Source organism: Neofelis nebulosa, chromosome 7, assembly GCF_028018385.1.
Source record: "Neofelis nebulosa isolate mNeoNeb1 chromosome 7, mNeoNeb1.pri, whole genome shotgun sequence".
NCBI lineage: Eukaryota > Metazoa > Chordata > Mammalia > Carnivora > Felidae > Neofelis > Neofelis nebulosa.
In genome coordinates this window covers 133,982,818-134,001,601 of record NC_080788.1, presented here as the reverse complement: position 1 = coordinate 134,001,601, position 18,784 = coordinate 133,982,818, and the positions used below count along the sequence as shown (strand labels likewise).

General features: G+C 48.3%; 1 protein-coding gene and 1 non-coding gene across 2 annotated transcripts in view; one reads left to right on the top strand and one right to left on the bottom strand.

The window, feature by feature from the left end:
• FOXN3 (forkhead box N3) overlaps positions 1 to 18,784 on the top strand; it is a 286,211-nt gene that overhangs the window by 21,173 nt on the left and 246,254 nt on the right. The window lies entirely within an intron of this gene.
• On the bottom strand, positions 17,512 to 17,615 carry LOC131518342 (U6 spliceosomal RNA). The gene has a single exon (XR_009265033.1). It is a non-coding gene; the product is annotated as a U6 spliceosomal RNA (small nuclear RNA).

The window sequence follows — 18,784 nt, the reverse complement described above, 5'->3', positions numbered from 1 at the left end:
CAGCAGGTTGAAAGTATGAGGGGCCCAGAGTGCCGGGCCGGCAGGTTGGGGCTTGGTGCCTTTTTGAGGATTCCCCAGTGGCTGGCCAAGTAGGGACTCAGGGAATGGGACTGATGGACAAGACTGCTTGATTTATTTTCTCTCTGCGCCATTCTTGGGAGCAGTAATGGGTAGTGTTTACCGTGTGCAGAAGTGGCCGGGGACCGACTCCCGGATGCCCAGCCACCAGGTCCTTCCTCCCAGACAGAGCACAGAGTAATGAGAAGCCCCTTCACTGTCCGCTCTGGCGAAGCCGCGTTTGACTGCGAAGCGCCTGTGTTTGCATATCATTGACATTTGTCGTACACGAAGAAACTAGGTGTCTGATGCTATTTAGATGTTTCCTTTCAGTTTTCTGAAGAGGGAGAGAGCTGCCCGTGGATGGCCGGATCCACACAGATTAAACAGCGCCCATCCACCGCAGAAGGGATGTTCGGATTTAATCAGGGCACTTAGCATTTGGCTCTGACCTTTTGAGCGTGTCGTTTGGGGGCGGCAGTCCTGTTACGCCCAGCATGCACAGCTCCGCGGGAACGCTCCGGAAAGGTGTACCTGGGATGTCCTTGTCTCTTAGGACAAAATGCAAGAGAGGGAAGCCCCTCACAGTTCACAGTCGTGAACTGGATGAGCCTCAGGTTTCCTCCAAAAGAAATATGCTGCCGTTGTACCCTGAAGGCTGATGGTTTCAGCGCAGATTTAAATTCACTCTGATTAAAAGGGTGTTTTGGGGTGGGGGGGCGCCCAGGTGGCTCAGTCGGTTAAGCCTCCGACTTCGGCTCAGGCCACGATACCGCGGTTCGCGGGTTCGAGCCCCACGTCAGGCTCTGTGCTGACAGCTCAGAGCCTGGAGCCTGCTTCGGATTCTGTGTCTCCCCCTTCCGCCCCACCTCTGCCTCTCCCCAGCTCGCACTCTCTTTTAATAAATAAACATTTTTTTTGTTTTTTAAACAGGGGGATGTTTGTTTGGATCCGGCTCCTCAGTAGGTTATCAAGGAATAGTGCAATTTTTTTTTTTTTTAACGTTTATTCATTTTTCAGAGACAGAGACAGAGCATGAGGGAGGGAGGGGCAGAGAGAGGGAGACACAGAATCTGAAACAGGCTCCACGCTCCGAGCTGTCAGCCCAGAGCCCGACACGGGGCTCAAACCCACAAACCGCGAGATCGTGGCCTGAGCCCAAGTCGGACGCTTAACTGGCTGAGCCACCCAGGCGCCCCGGAATAGTGCAACTTTTTAGGAGTTCCCCTTCTCAGGTTTCCCAAGCTTTTATTGCTCTAAAGTAGCAAGTGTCATTGTCACTTTGTCACCATAAAGTCATTTAAAATGGCCCTGTTGCTTTTTTGAAGCACAGCTGCACAACTCTTTTCTGCACAACTCTTTTCTGAACCCCCTATTCAGAGCGCCAACTGATCCTTTGTGAGACAGAGACCAAAATGTTGAGATTTCCTCAACATTGGGCCATAGTAGCTTAGCCTTCTTGTGACAGGATGCGGAGAGGGCGAGCAGTAGGGAATTACTTTTTCTAGCCTGTTTGGAGAGCTTGCAAACGAAATTTGTTTCCTTTTGTCCTTTTCCCCTCAGCAAATACCGACTTTGTGACTCTTGGCTGTGAGTGGGGCTGGAATGAGCATGGCTAATCTCTATTTAAGGGCTTTATCTTCTCCAGGGCCAGGTCAGCCAAAATTCTGTGCTGCCGTCATTGGCTGGGACCTAGAGAGATCTTGATGGTTCTGTTCGCTGAGGCTCACAGCAAGCCGAGGGAGCGCCACACCCGAGGCAAAGTAGCCGGCAGATTGGGAGGGCAGCTGGATAACTTTTTGGTAAATTATTTGTTTTCAAGCGTGCGAAGGCTGCACTTGAAACTCAAATTATCCACGAGCATAATAGCCAAGCTCTCAGTTCACGTGGTACCTCCCTGCTGAGTACAGAAGGAACGGGGCTATTTTCCGAGAAGCGCATTGTAAAAACACTTGTTAAAAGTGCATCAAAGAGGCAGTTCGTGTCCACGGCGGACCCACATGCTGAGTTTTGGGGAGAGAACAATGTGCTTATCTCAGGAGGAAAGGGAGTCCCTCAATAGGGAGAGAGCCCAAGTGGCTGTCTCCACAAATGTACCCTTCACGTTTCTAACACGGGGACGAGGAAGCTGAGCCCTCCAGGCCCAGAGAGCCAGCCTGGGTGAAGGCAAAGCGAAGAGACGCAGAAGGCAGGAGATCTAGAAAACAGTGGGTGTTTCTGAAAGAGGAACAGCCTTGAGAGCCCAGCTTGTGGAAGCAATAGGGGCTATAGGTGTCTGATCTGATGTTCCAAGGCTCCACCCCTTCCTCCAGATATCCTGGTCACTCTCAGAGTGAGAGTAGTGTTCGTGCAAGCACGACAGATGTCCTGATTGAGCTTCACGTCCCCCTACAAACTCACCTGCGTCCACTTCTCACTTCTCCCAGACCTCCCTCTCCCCCGGTTCTCTGTATCCGCGTCTCCCGCCCCTTCTAAAAGCTGTCTAGACAAGCAGCCGAGGCTCCAGGACGGGGCTTCCGAAAACTTCAGTTCTGATCGAGACTCTGCAATAACTGTCCCCCCTTTTGATTATTCTGTGTCTTCATTCATTTTTATTTATTTTTTTGGTCCATGTAATTGTTCATTAAACCTGCATTTATTGAGCACTTACTGTCTGGTGCACCCTGTAGGCCCACACGATCGGGCAATGAACATGACGAGTGAGGGCTGGCCTCTGTGGAGCTCACGTGGGCTTGTTAATTTTTATGGCACAAATTCTTATACCTAAGGGGGCATCGCGGGATGTGCTCTGGTGGATAAATGTCTCAGACCCTCTCTGGATTATCTGCCCACAGTTAAATGCCCCGTACTTTCCAGCTGAGGTGTGTCCCAACTGAAAGAGAAGGTAACCCTAACAGCAATTTCCATGAACACAAATTCCAGGCCTCGGTTTCAAAAATGCCACGAGCGTCACTTTACCTTAGTCCGTACTTAGTTTGTTGGGTCAAACAAGCGCAATGGACTGTCAGCCTTTCAACGTATGAATCCACCCTTCAGGCAGTCACTCAGCAAATATTTATTGAAGACCTACTCTGTGTCCAGCACTCTGCTTCTGTTCCGCATCACTAGCTAATTCTTCCTCCGTACCTCAGAGAGGATTCAAGCTGATTGTGTCAAGGAACAAAAATGAAAGAATGTGGGAAAGGTAGTCTCCATGGGAAGAAGTTCTGGTGGGGTCTCTCCCGATGGGCTGATTGATTTCTGTGATTTTCCACAAAGCCAACAGAAGTACAGTCTTCTGCTTCCTTCCCCCTTTCCCCAAGTAGGCGCTAAGCTAATATTTGTTCCCATTTTCCAGATGAGAAGACTGAGGTTTCAAGTGGTTAAGCAACTTGCCTGAGGTTATACGATTAAGAGTGGAGAACCAGGGTCTGGAGCTCAGCCTCTGGCTCCAGATTCCATGCTTGCAGCCACTGTGCCCTGTGGATTTGCCTTGGTGAACAGGCTCAGGCGTCTGGAGGTCTAATCAGAATGACACCTTGACTGCTGGGGCTGGGACTGAGCCAGAACTGCCCACAGACTTGCTGGTTCTCCCTGACTGGTCTTCCTGTTTTTCTGCTGCACGCATCTTTACGGGCGGGCCCTTTATCGATGTCTGGAAACAATGGAGTAGCTGATACTGTTCTGAGCAAAGTTGCTTGGAAGGTGAAAGGGGAAACATTGTGCTTTAAAGAAGAGGCTCTGGCTGATGTTGGTTATTAACCGGTAGCTCCTAAAGGGCCAGTTGAACTGAATTGTGTAACTTTTGTAATTACGATCGTAACAGATGCGAGCTGTGGTAGGAGTTGGAGTTATTAATAATGGTGTTATTTTTTTAAAGGTTTTTTTTTTTTTAAGTTTATTTGTTTTGAGAGAGAGAGAGAGAGCAGGGGAGGGGCAGAGAGAAAGGAGAGAAAAGGGGAGAGAGAGAGAGAGAGAGAGAGAGAGAGAGAGAGAGAATCCCAAGCAGGCTCTGCACTGTCAGTGCAGAGCCCAACATGGGGCTCAATCCCACAAACTGTGAGATCACAACCTGAGTCAAAATCAAGAGCCGGGTGCTTAACCGACTGAGCCACCCGGGGCACCAATAATGGTGTTGTTAATAATAGTGTACAATTAGTTCCCATTTTCTGAGAAGCTGCTATGATCCAGACATGCTAGACGTCTTCTGTATATTACCCCCATCTTCCCCAAAGCCCTGGAAGGTGGTAGTTGCTGTTCTCCCCAGAAGAGGAGGCTCATGAAGGCCAAGTGAGTTGCCAAGGACCATATGGCTTATAAATAGCTAACCCATCCTGACTGCCTCCTAAAACTGTGCCTTTCCCACTACCTCATTTGTTCACTTATTCATTAAAATTTTTTTAACTGAGCACCTACTATGTGCCAGCCCTTGTTCTTGGTGCTAGGAATGCCGTAGGAAAAGTGGCACGTGAGGTCTTTGTTTCTCGGAGCTTACAGCAGACAATGGTGGCCTTAAACTTGGCAAGAGGGAGAATGGGCTCCAAGACCTAATACGAAGGCCTTGGACCTACCGGGCCCAAATCCTCTTTTATAGTTAGGATTTAGTCAGGCATGTAACTATAGAGATGTATCCTCCAAGGAGTTTTAAGTATTTATCAGTGTGTGTTAAAGGGAGTGTTAAGTATTTATCAGTGTGTTAAATCTTCTACAATTAGAGTAGAAGATCCAGAATGACCACTTTGGGGGGTAGAGGAGCGTGCAGAGGGTGGGCCGTGTGGCTGGTGTCTTGGCCGTCTTGCCACCTCGTTTTCCTTTGCCCCTCACCTCCCCCAGCACCTAGCGCTGGCCCCTGGCACCAGGCCTTTGGACAGGTACGGAAGCTGATGGCTGGTGGGCCAGCAGTCGTCAGTGTTAATCCTAGGGCTGCGTGGATGGGACTAATGGGCGGCTGTCCTGGTCCCTGTGGCAAGTTTAGCACCTCTGCCCCACCCGCTAAATGCTGGTCGCTTCCGCCTTCTCTCCATTATTGTGACAGCCCAAACCATCCCTACATATTTCCAAACATTCAGTTCTCTAGTGGAGAACCTCAAAAATGTGCTTTTCTCCCAGGGCAATAAAGCCTTTTTGCTCTTTTCCTTTGGCTGACTCTACACTAACTCCAGATGATGCCGGTTAAGACTTTTCTCAGTTGTTCCTTTTCCCATGGTGTCCTGAATTCAGGCCCTGTCTCTGTCTCGTATTTTAGCAAATGCCCACTGGGTATCCCTTTCGTGGAGGGTCTGGTCAGGGAGCGGCCAAGGTCTTTATATGAAAGAATATAAGAGATGATTCTCTTCAAGCCCTTAATCTTATTTTATTTTTTTGAAATTTTTTTTAACGTTTATTTATTTTTGCACACGAGAGAGAAAGCGAGAGAGTGCAAGCATGAGTGAGGGAGGGGTAGAGAGAGAGGGAGACACAGAATCCGAAGCAGGCTCCAGGCTCTGAGCTGTCAGCACAGAACCTGACACGGGGCTCGAACTCACGAACAGTGAGATCGTGACCTCATCTGAAGTCGTATGCTTAACCAACTGAGCCACCCAGGTGCCCTCAACCCTTAATCTTACAGATGACAAAACTGGAACATGGGAAGAAAATTTGTGGGAGCGACACTCCCAACTCACAGCCCTGCATTGTCTATGACACTGGCCGCTTCTCAAGCACAAAGTAACTTTAATGTGAAGGTATTTGAAGAGTTGTAAGTTTGAGCCATTTACCATGGAATGGCAGAGATGAAAAGACCTAGCCCATAGCCACTATTCTCTAGAAGCTCTAAGAAACACAGTTCTTAATGCCCCTCCAGCATGAGGGGCAAAGACAGCGTGAGAGATAGTTAAATGTGAAGATGTGGGCATTCACTTTTCCAATTCTGATTACAAGTTATTGTTCAATGTTAAAAAATAAGAACACGAAATCCTAACAAACTTAGAAATGCTATCATGGAAAGTTTCAAGTCCCTAGTGATCCACCCATCAAAGATTTTTTGTGTGCATATATTAACATATCTTATACTATCTTACAAAAAATAGGCTTGGTCTTCAGTTTGCACTGCTGTATTCTCCCCGAGCATCTATTCTCGTAAGCACCTCGGTTTCCTTGTTTCTTTTAAAAGCTGCAAGTTTTTGGGCACCTGGTTGGCTCAATCAGTGGAGTCGTGACTCTTGATCTCGAGGTTGTGAGTTTCAAGCCCCACGTTGGGCATGGAACCTATTAAAAAACACACACACACACCTGTAGGTTTCCATTATACAAATGCACTAGGATTGACCAATCGATCCCTTTTTGATGGACATGGAGTTCTTTCCAGTTTTCCTCTATTGCCAGTGATGCTGAAAGAATTCTTGTACATGCATATTTTTGCACAATTGTGCATTTCTAGACAGTGAATCCCTGCAATGAAATTTGTGGGGTCAAAGCCAATGTGCGTTTCAGCTTTAATAAATATTGCTAAGTATCCCTCCAAAAATGACAGGACTCACTAACACCCCCATCAACACTGAACGAGAATGTCTCTTTCTTGACATCTTCACCCACAGTGGGTTTTCACTGATCTTTCAAATTTTGGAGCTACCTTTTTTCAAAGAGACCGTGTCATCATTTGGCACAATTTACGTTCATCTTTCACGTTTGTTACCGCTTTCATCAGTATACAAAGAATTTTAAAGGTATAGTGGTTACAGTTTAGATGGGCATTTCTTAAAAGGGTTTCATTTTTGCTTTATATCTTTAGGTTTTTGGAAACCTGAAACCAAAATCTAGTTTCTTCCCAGTCTTTTTTTCTGTGTTTCCCGTTGGAGCTGACTTGTTCACTGGCCCCTGGCCCACAGGCTGTTGAACGTGGACGCATTCGTGTTTTCAGGGCTATTCATAAGGGGAAATAGTCCGTTTCCAAGGCCCCGCACCTTGATGGGGGCCAGGGCTGAAGAGACTTCTTGAAGCTGTCTGATTTTTAGCTCCCCATCAAAACGGGCTTCCCCCAGCAGGCTTTAGAGCACACATTTCCTAACCCAGATGGCCTCACCAGCCTGGACACCTGGCTGGGGAGAATGAGCCGGCACCCCCTGTGTCCGTATTAGTGCTGCTTCCGTGATGGCACTGATGGTCTCAGCTGTGCTCATTCCGCTCTCCCCCAGGAATGCCGGGAGATAGAGATGGGTTTGGCCAAGGAGCCTCTCCACAGTGGCTCTGCTCGGACACCAGTTAAGCCAAGAGTGGATGAGTTATTCTTCCTTGGAAGGTCACTGTCATGGGACGCCCCTCTTTTTACAGACAAATGAAGAAGAAGCAGGGTCACATCTAGAAAAAAATAGTGCAATGGCCTCCTTGTTCTGGGTGCTCTCAGTCTGTTCCTTTTGCCTTGCTTCCTCCCTGCCCCTTAGGACACGCCCCCATAACACACCTTTCTACCTCTTGGGGGACACATGGATCCCTGCTTCTCTCCAGCCTTGTTCCAGGGAATGACCTCGAGGTTAGTCACTTACACAGTAGTATGAACGTAGGGCACCCGATTTTAGATACTTGGCAATAGTGGGTAAGTCATCAGCTTCAGGTAGGGGCTTTTAAGGTGTGGCTCCTTCTCGCTCTCTGAAATCACTCCGTCAGAACAATCCTCCCTTTTGTATCAAGTGGATTCAGTGTGCTGAGAGGGAGACGAGGCAAGAGGTGTGCTTAGAGTGGTTTCTGGAATCCAAACGATTTCAGAAACTCTGTAGTCCCCAACCACCCATACCTGAGTGACGACTTCCAAAGATACACTTTGTGGTTTTTAAAAGCTCTTTCGATGTAAACCATATAACGCGCGCGCGCGCGCACACACACGAGCCTTCGCAATTTTTTCAGACGGGTAGTGAGCGAATACGCTCAAAAATAAAAAAAGTGACTCTGAAGTGTTAAGACAGGCAGGCGGCAGTGATGAAGATTTTACTTGTGGGACTGTCACCCTGGAGCTACGGTAATTCTGCAGAATGAACACAGAGACGTGGCAGCGTCCCATACACCCTGGCCTGTTCTCAGACTGCCATCTGTATGGTGACACATCCCTGACAGGGAACACGGTGAACCCAAGACGTAGCAATCCAAAGGCCAGCTCAGGGAGAGCCTTGCTAAATGATAACATGGCCCAGAGGCTCCGTTTCCAGAACTGTCAGCCGAGGGGCAGGACGCGGGCGGTCAGTGGTCATTCTTAGGATTAGGGTCCTGATCTGTGGAATTCCATTTCCCGACAGCCAGGTGGGGTATTCAGAACCTCACGTTACCAGATGGTCTTCGTCTTACCTGACAGCATCCGGGCGCCGTGGGATGCTTCCCGGGGTTGGGCTGATGGTGGAGAACTGGCTGACTCACCCTGCCCTTCTCTGGATGACATCAGCACCCTGGCACTGACATCAACCGGAGAGCCACCGTTTGTAAAGTCCGTATCTGTTTTGGGGTGTTCAATCAACAATGGCTTTTCTCTCCTGCTGTCTGGGCCTGTGTTCATCAGCTTGAGCTTTGTACTTGCAAAATCCTGGGCTCGTCACTCTGAAAAAGACCTTAGGATTCATCCAGAGCACCCGAGTGCCAGTTGGAAGGCTGAGACCTCCCTCTTTAAACCAATGTTGCCTCCAGGCCATGCAATGTCCCATACCTACCAAGGAAGAAAAGGCTAGACCTGGGGGACTTTTCTGGCGTGCTGAATGTTCCAGATTCCTTTAACAGGCAAGCCTGGAGAGTTATTTCTGTCAAAGGCACAGGGCACAAAGTTTTAAGAAGATAAAATATAGAATATTTATTTTCTTCACCGGAAAGAACTTTGGAGAAGAGCCGCTCCTGCCCCTCTCTGTCAGAAAAAGATGCTGAAGTCCAGAGTGGTTCCAGGGTTCATTCAAGGGGACAGAGTTTCAGGGTAGACTTATGGTGGATTGGTTAGGGCTCCAGGGAATTGAGGAGGTTGCAACACAGGGTGTTCACCAAAGAGAAGGAGGAGGAGGAAGGAGAATGAATGGGAGAAGGGAATCCTGCCTGTGGGGCCACGGGCTCCAAAGCACCTGGGAGAGAAGGTGTAGATGGCAGCTGTGGGTCCCAGGAGACCTTTACAGATCTGCACCTCAGCGAACACAATGCTAGAGGCATAATGACTCATAACGCTCTCGGCCTGGTCCACTCCTCCATGAAGCTGTGATATCAGGAGCTCAGTAAAATAATACATTCTGCAGAACACATCTCATGAAGTCCTGGTCTAGAAGCAACTCTGTGGAGGTTGGGAGAATGTGAAGATGCCATGAAAAGGGCTAGAGCTGGGTCAGTTCGGGAGCTCCCATAGGTGGGAGCGGGCACTCCTCTCCTGCCATCCCCTGGCTCAGCAGGTGCAACAGTGGGGGGTGTCACGGGCTGCAGGAGGGCTCCTCTGGAGTAGACCGGGCCCAGTGGCTCTGCCCCTGTGCAGCAAGCAGACCCTGACACTGTCCGTGGCTTAGGAATAAGGGGACGTGGCCAGTGTGCCTGTAGTGGCCGGGGTACCCTCATGTTAGCCCTCTGTTCTTGCTGGGCCCCACTTCCAGCCCCTTCCCCCACAGTCCATTCCTCTTAACTCAAGAAGTCTGACTTTTAGGCCGACTGGGTTTCTTGAGAGAGCTGGCTTTCTGATTCTCCCCACGAGCCCATCTCCTCAAGAAGCAAACTCCCTTTAAGGGAGGCAGAAGTCCATGGGCAAGGCTATCGGATCCCCGTGGTGACTTGGCTGGACCCCGTATGCATCTGGGGCTGTAGATCTGGCAAGGTCACGGCTCCAAAAGAGAATGCAAAAGGTCCTATAAGTCGGCCTCCCGCACCCCCTCCCCGCCCCCAAAACATGGTAATTCTAAATGCCACCTTGGCATTTTCTTCTCACATAAATTCTGTCTTGTTCATATCACAGGGAAACTGGAAACATGGACTTCAGAACTTCTGTGTTTATTTCTCAATCCTCTGATTGACTTGTTGTGTGACATGTGGAACTATTACCTTTCTCTCATGGATGGATGTGAACATGAGCTTTGAGATTTTTATCTGTTCAGTCCGGGAGGCCTGTGGTTTATTTTGAGTCAAAGAAAAGTGTTTGGACTAACTTATTGTGTGTGTGTGTGTGTGTGTGTGTGTGTGTGTGTGTGTGTGTGTGTTTATAAAAACGGTTATAAGGCAAAGAGCAGCTTAGTATTAGTTGATGGTGAAGAGCCATATGGATTTTTTTTCAATCACAGATGATTCCAAAGGTTAGGAGATATGCTGATAACATTGCCGTTAGAAACCAAGGGGTGGGGAAGATTTGGATAGAAGTGATGTGTCCGACTGTTAACAAAACAGAAGTCATGACAAAGAAATACACTGAATTTGGAGAGGTGCTTTGCCTCTCGGAACATGCGAACGATGTTTATGCTTCAGGTCTTTGTCATGTTCTTGTGAAACACAGAACATTGCAGGAAAACAAAAAAAAAAACAAACCCATTTTGAAGATGGAGAAGCAAGGACACAGAAGGTTATGTTGACACAGTAATTAATTCTGGGACAGAGGTGGGATTTGAATCCAGAGTTTCTTATGTGCCTTGGGATACAGCACTTAGGGCTGCGAGGAGGTTGCTTCTGCTGGATTCCAAATGGACGCTAGCCACGTAGAGTGGGAGCTTGGGGCTTCCTGGATCAGGATCTACACAGCTGTTTTCATTTTCACAAATGACTTCCTTGACCTACAGGGCAGGGCGGGGGCAGGGGCGGGTGGGGGAGAGGAATAATCAAATAAAATACTCTGATAGACATACTCATTTGGGATAGAGTTTGCTGATTTATTTGTTTTTAATTTTTTAAATGTTTATGTATTTTTTGAGAGAGAGAGAGAGAGAGAGACAGAATGCGAGTGGAGGAGGGACAGAGAGAGAGAGAGACACAGAATCCAAAGCAGGCTCCAGGCTCTGAGCTGTCAGCACAGAGCCCAGCGTGGGGCTCAAACTCACGAACTGTGAGATCATGACCTGAACCGAAGTCGGACGCTTAACTGACTGAGCCCCCCAGACACCCCTATTTTGATGATTTATGTTAGGAAGAGCAAAACTTTTCCTAAAAGTGTGTTTTTTTGAGGTTAACAGTGTATCTTTAATGCATGCGTGTATGAAAAAAAAGACATTTGGAACATTTGGAAACCGCTATGGACTTTTACTTTTAACTGTAGATATTTATAGACAAGTCAAGCAAAACAGACTTGGTGCCAGAGACACAGATTTGGTGTGGGTCACTGTTTATATGGAAAGATTGGGTTTTATGCTGCGTCCTGGGAGATGGGGGGGTGTTTCCTACTCTGGAAGATAGAGACGGCAGGGAGTTAGTTGGTACTTCTCCAAATTCGGCGCTACGTGGTAGTTTTCAACAGAGACGATGTTAGAAGGAGACTGATCAAAGTTCAAGAAGATGCTCTGTACTGTGTGGGGTTGCGAGATGTCAAATGAGCTTCCAGTGCGGCCCTTAATTCCTCATGGAGACACCTACTGAGGGATTCTACAATTTCCACTTAAGTCATGCACTCGCTCCATGGAGGAAGTTCACGCTTTTCCATCTCCTAGATCACAGGGGGAGGATATAAGATCACAGGAGGAGAGCCATTTGGCAGTAGGGATCCAAGGCCGTACGATGTGAGTACTCTGACCCCGCGATTACGCTTTTGGGAATTCGCCGTAGGGACGTAGAGCCACACGCACCACGTATGAAAGAGGCTACGCATCTGATACGGGGCACAGTGACAGAACACTGGAGGTGACGTGCGTTTCCAACAGAATGAGGGTGGCTGACCCATTGGTTCTTCTACATAAGGCCGTGCAGGCATCCACTCTTTCCGCATTTAAAAAAAAAAATTTGGGGGCGCCCGGGTGGCTCAGTCGGTTAAGCGTCTGACCGGCTCAGGTCATGATCTCGCGGTTCGTGAGTTCGAGCCCCGCGTCGGGCTCTGGGCTGACAGCTCAGAGCCTGGAGCCTGTTTCAGATTCTGTGTCGCCCTCTCTCTGTCTCTCTGACCCTCCCCTGTTCATGCTCTGTCTCTCTCTGTCTCAAAAATAAATAACCGTTAAAAAAAAATTTTTGAAAAAAAAATTTTTGTTTTTAATCTTTATTTATTTTTGAGAGAGAGACAGCATGTGAGCAGGGGAGGGGCAGAGACAGAGGGAGACACAGAATCCGAAGCAGGCTCCAGGCTCCAAGCTGTCAGCATAGAGCCTGATGCGGGGCTCGAACCCACAGACCGCGAGATCATGACCTGAGCCGAAGTAGGACGCTCAACCGACTGAGCCACCCAGGCACCCCTTTCCGCATTGTTTATTAAGCACCTGCTATGTGCCGGGCACACAGAAGGGGCAACGTCGAGGCTGATGTGGTTTCAGGCCACCTGACGCTCAAAGTTTTATCGTAGAAACAGATTTCATACCCTGTGAAGGGGTAAAAGGAAAAAAATGCGGGGCACCAAGTGTATTTACAGTGTGATCTCACTTTTGTTGTATGAATAGAAAAACTGGAAGACAGTCTGAATTAACAGATGTGTAGAAAGAAGCTTTGGGCCATGGGGTTATATCCATGCATATCTTCCCCTCCCCTTTTAGTTTCTAGTTTCCAAGTTTTCCACAGTGACAATTATGATTTAATTTTTTTTTTTTTAATGTGACTTTGAGGATGGAGAAAAAGAAGTGAGCAGACTGGCTTCTAGCTCTTGAGTGAGTCGGAGAAATGTCCTGAACAGCTTGGGGGGAGGGGCCGCTGAGGTCTCCCACTCAAGGTTGCAGATCCCAGGCTCTTGTCTCTTCTGAGGACACTGGGGGCTTGTGCCGCTGCGTGGGCCGGCTGGGAACTTTCGCAGAAGGCAGCACTGTAGCCAGGCTGCTGACGCCCCGGTCCCTGGGCACTTTCAGTCTCCAGGGCTCTGGTCCTCTAGGAATCTGGTGATGTACTCCAAGGGGGAAATGAGTCTGTGTATTAGGCATATGGTAATCAAATTAAGGAACTGCCTGTCACCTAGCAAATAAAAAAAAGCTGCGATTGAGTTGGATTATCTCAGCCACATGTCACTGCACCCCAAAAAGCAAAGGACGGCAGCCTGACTTATCCGGTCCCAGTCACAGTGTTCAAAGCATTTTGCGGGAGTTTTCCTAGTTGAGGCTCCCGAGGTGGGTACTCATCACCCCCATTTCTTTCCCTTTTAATTAGTTAATTAATTAATATTTGAGAGAGAGAAGTGAGGGAGAGAGGTGGAGAGAGAGAGAGAGAGAGAGAGAGAGAGAGAGAATCTTAAGCAGGCTGCATGCTCAGTGTGGAGCCCAATGCGGGGTCTCGATCCCATGACCCCGGGATCATGTCCTGAGCTGAAATCAAGAGTCAGACGCCTGACTGACTGGGCCACCCAGGCGCCCCCTCATCACCCCTGGTTTACAGGTGGGAACCTTCAGCTCAGAAAGCAGGTAACCTGAGCAGGTCTCCCGGGTAGAAAAGACTGGCGGGTAGAAAGCCCGCCCCCGTCTGCTGTGAAGCAGCATCTCCAACCTCTGCTCCGTTCTGTCTCCCACTCCAGCTGTACCGTCACAGTGCATACAGATGTCTGAGGCTCGGGCAGTGTGTGAGGGGACAGCAGCCCATCCAGTGGCAGAATGCTGGCAAGTGTGAGGACCGCAGACGCTTAGAATGGGCACAGTTATTTCTAATGAAACCAGATGCAGGGAAGACTACCCTTAGCTGCCTTTCCTGGGGGTTATAAGTGAGGAAATTGGGGTTTCTCTCTCTCTCTTTCTCTCTCTTTCTCTCTCTCTCACATACACACACACGAGAGAGAGAAAATATAACCCTCCTTATGTTAACTATAAAAATCTTTCCCTCTGCTTGGGATTTGAAATTAAAGGCCAACTACTATACCTGATTACATACATCTCACAAAAGGCTGATAACTTATACCGAGACCTGACCTTTGTGGTTGAACTGTTTTTCTTGAAATGTTTCCTCGCTCGTTCCAGCTTTGCTTACTTAGTAGGTATGAAAAACAATGATGAGACATATAGGAGATACCAGGGACACATAGATTGGAAACGGTAAGTTAAAACGAAGAGAAAGAGTTGTTTCTTTTCCCCATCAAAACAATGTTTCCATCAATATGATACATACTGTTTCCTGTGTTTCAATTTCAGTTCCTCTGTAGTTCAGATTCTTCTGATTCATTTTATATATCATGGCCAGATTAATGTTTCTAAAATACCACATTCATGATATCATCTCCTATTTTCCCTAGAACATTCAGTGGTTCCCGCTTGTCTAGGATAAAATACAAACTTGTGGGTTTTGAACTCGGGTTCTTTTTTTTTAAGTTTATTAATTTTGAGAGAGAGAGAGAGAGAGAGAGAGACAGCTCTCAGGGTCCTTCTTAATCTGTCTTCAACTTTACCTTTCCAGCCATCTTCCCAGTAATTCCCATGAACCATCCTCTTGCCCAGACGAACCAGTCTCTCCCATGGTCCTCTGAACATACCCCGTATTTGCTTTACTGCTTAGGGAAGGAAAGAACAAAGGAAGTTCTCCCTTCCCTTTTCCTTTTTCTGAAGTCCTACCCTATCTCTCAGGCACTATGCACATCTTGCCGTTTTTAAAAAAAAATGAGTAGGGGCACCTGGGTGACTCAGCCGATTAAGCATCTGACTCGATTTCGGCTCAGGTCACCATCTCACGGTTCATGAGTTTGAGCCCCATGTCGGGCTCTGCACTGACAGTGTGGAGCCCGCTTCGGATCCACTGTCCTCCCCCCCTCCCTCTCTGCCCCTCCCTGGCTCACAGTATCTCAAATAAATAAACTTAAAGAAAAAAAAAAAAGATCAAAAACTGAGATAAACATTCCTTGACTCTCCCAGCCTGGGGCAACCCGAATCACCCTTATCACAAACTGTCTGCGGTTGGAGTCACCCTGCGGGGCTGGACCAGCTCAGTGCCTCAGGTCACCGCGCTCTGTAAGCACCCAATGAAAACAACACGTCCTGTGCTGCTGGCTAACTGGGAGCACCTCCTGTCCCAGCTGCAAAATACTGCAATACCCAGAGAGGACCTCTTACCCTTCAGATCACAAATAGTAATTCTTGTCCTGTGTTCAAGATGCATATGTTGGGAGCATTCGCTTATTATTTGTCATGCATTTGCCACCCATGACTAATCCTATTCTATGAATGAAATGGAAGGTTGGGGGGGGGGAGGGGAAAATATTTGCATGACCTCACAAAGCCGAGTCTGTTGGTGGAGCCTGTACTTGAACCCACATTTCCTTCTGCTAATTGAGCAGGCTGCTGTTCCTTCTAAACCATGACTCATAGGCCGTCAGGAACTTCTGTAAATATTCTGATGGCTTTTGTCGTCCCCTCTTTTTTTTTTTTTTTTTTTCTCCAAAGGGCCAGATAGTAAACATTTTAGGCTGTGCAGGCCGTGTGGTTTTCTGTTGCAACTGTTCAACTCTGCCCCTGTAGTGGGAGAGCAGCCGTAGGCAGTGCGTAACCTAACGGGTGTGGCTGTGTTCCAAAAAAATTTTAGTTGCAAAAAGAGACCGTGGAGTGGATTTGGTCTGCAGGCTGTAGTTGGCCGACCCCCTGCTATAGAAGGTTCGCTATAGAAGGTTCCCCTCTCTGGGTTCCTCACGTTGGGCTGAAAAGTCAAGTTTAGGATCCTGGGCAGGCCCCGCCATCGTGTATAGGCCAATGTGTGGATTATGTCCTCGGCTGGGAAGGCTGGCTGGTTAGGATAAATTGGGAAGTTGTGGATGTTCAAGCAATAGACCGTTGCCTCACGAGCAGTAGACGGGGGATCATTCCATGAACGTGGGGGTTGATCTAAGGGGAGCATACTGGGGAGGCTCTCAGCATTTGGGGCACTTAGCCCCCTGAACTAACCAGCCTGGGGGTGTTCTCCACTGTAGAGTTGCATCATCTCCCCACACAACCAGAATGTTCCATTATGCCCAAAGTTTACACCGATAATCCACAGGCTGTCCCATTTCTGACATCTGGGACCCCAAGTGATGTCTTAATTATGACAGATGTATTACAATGAGTTCCCTGGTCGCCTCAGGAAAAACAGGTTTAAAAACTAACCGTTCAAGTGTTCAGTTCACCTCCATGGCTCCCTCCTAAGGGCACCCACATACTCAAGGGCAGTGCCCTACAAACAGTGCTGGAATTTGAGGGCTTTATCATTAAGGTCGGCAAGCTTGTTCTAGTTCTGATGTTCTGAGGGGGAGAACTATCGACCCCCCCCCCCCTTTTTAAAAATAGAACCAGCGTGAGATCTGGGACTAAGAACACAAAAATTTTTCCACGGTCTTCAAGGAGCTGTGGCAACTATCAGGAACTCCTAATAAATTCCAGGAAACAATTTCAATGGTTTCTTTCTTTTTTTTTTAGTAAAAATTTTTTTAGATGTTTATTTATTTTTGAGAGGGAGAGAGAGAAAGAGAGAGGCAGAGTGTGAGTGGGGGAGGGGCAGAGAGAGAGAGGGAGACCCAGAATCAGAAGCAGGCTCCAGGCTCTGAGCTGTCAGCACAGAGCCGGACGTGAGGCTCCAACCCACCAACCGAGCTTAACCAACTGAGACACCCAGGCACCCCTCAATGGTTTCTTTTTTAAAAATTTTCCAAATTGTGGGCACCTGGGTGGCTCAGTCGGTTGAGCGTCCGACTGTAGCTCAGGTCACGATCTCACACTCCATGAGTTCAAGCCCCGCACCGGGCTCCGTGCTGACAGCTCGGAGCCTGGAGCCTGCTTCGGATTCTGTGTCTCCCTCTCTCTCTGCCCCTCCCCTGCTCATGCTCTGTCTCTGTGTCAAAAATAAATAAAAACACTAACAAATAAATTTTCTAAATTGAACTATAGTTGACACATAATGTTACCTTCGTTTCAAGCATACAACATAGTGATTCCACACCTGGGTACATTTCGCTGTGTTCACTGCAAGTGTGGAAACATTTCAGTGGCTTCCTGAGAGCTTAAACTGCAGAGAAAGAAGTGGAGGAAAGGTTTAAAATTTATGCTTAGGAGAAAGCAGGCTGGTCTCAGGCAGTTAATGTAAATAATGAGCAAATAATTCTTTAAGTTGGCTCTTAACTTTTGTTCTAATTCTCTTTCTTTTCTACATAATAGTAGTAAACAGTTGCATGGAATTCAGCCTGAGCTATGCATACCTGTGGGTATTTCCATATGTCAGTTTATTTAACCCTCCTCCCTGCCCACCCTCCGAGGCTGGCCCTATTACATCCCCATTTTGCAGGTGAGGACAGTAAGGCACTAAGAGGTGAAATGACTTGCCTAAGTCCTCATGGCTTGGCAAAGGCTGCAAACGGCCTGTGTGCTCACCCACCCTGCCGTCTGGCTCTCGTCTTTTATTTATTTACTTAGTTGGTTAGTTTTTATTTTACTTCCAGTTAGTTAACATAAAAATCTGGAACGCTTCACAAATTTGTGTGTCAGCCTTGCACAAGGACCTTGCTAATCATCTCTGTGTTGTCCCAATTTTATATGTAGGCTGCCGAAGGGAGCACTGCCTCTCATCTTTTAAATGGATGTTATGGCAGTCAGAGAAGTTCAAGTGTGTCCCTTCTGATGGATGCATCCCTTCCCAGGGCAGACCGAGCAGTCCCTCATTCCATCCCTCTCTCAACCAAGATTTCCAACACTTGCCATCTGCTGGGCGTGGACTCTGCCTGTGTATCTTGCTCAGAAGGTAGCCGTGTCCCCGGGGGGTCATTCTGGCTGACAGCAGTATTGGGTGAGGTGAAGGCGAGCCCCTGTGTCATGTCACCTCCATGAACTGCCCTTAGCCCGGAGGAGCACACGTGGTTCCCAAGGTGCACCTGTTAACTGAGCTCACGGGACAGGTGTAGCAAATCAGAAGCCTCGTGTATTTTAATTTGCAGTGAGAAATATTACTGCCTGGAAGGGGTTTGATGAGCTTGGGATTTTGGAAGGGAAGGCTGGACGACGTGAATGTTGAGCGCCATTGGAAAAATCAGCTGGTCACAGTCCCCTGGGTAACTAGCCTCCATTGTTGCTGAGACACCAACCTCGGATGGGGGGCTAACGCTGCCCCTCCCCGCCTCCGTGTGCAGGGTGGGTCTTGGGAGAGGCCTCGCCTGTGAGGAAGGTGGAGGGGCCTCCAGTGCTCTGCCCGCCTCTGCCCCTCCCTCCCTCTCAGGACACTTTAGTTCTCTAGGTTTGTTAGCACAGCGATCTGTGATTGGGAAGTGGGCATCTCTCTCTCTCTCTCTCTCTCTCTCTCTCTCTCTCTCTCTCTCTGGGACTTTGCATATATAGACCCTCAAGCTGGTGGGGGGAGTAGAGTGGTGACCCTGGGGGGGGGGCACATAATGACCAGTAACACTATTTTAATGGGAAAATCCAAGATCTTGGCTTCTGCTGCTTCCCTGGGTTCCTCACTGCTCCAAGAGGGTAAAGTGCACACTGCCCTGCGGCTACATCTTTTTTGAAAAGGTAATCGCTACGGGGCACCTGGGTGGCTCAGCGCGTTCAGCCTCGGACTCTTGATGTCGGCTCAGGTCATGATCTCATGGTTCCTGGGATTGCACCCTGAACCATCGGGGCTCCACACTGCTAGCACAAAGCCTGCCTGGGATTCTCTCTGTCTCGCTCTGCCCCTCCCCTGCTTATGCTCTCTCTCTCTCTCTCAAAATAAATAAATGAATGAATGA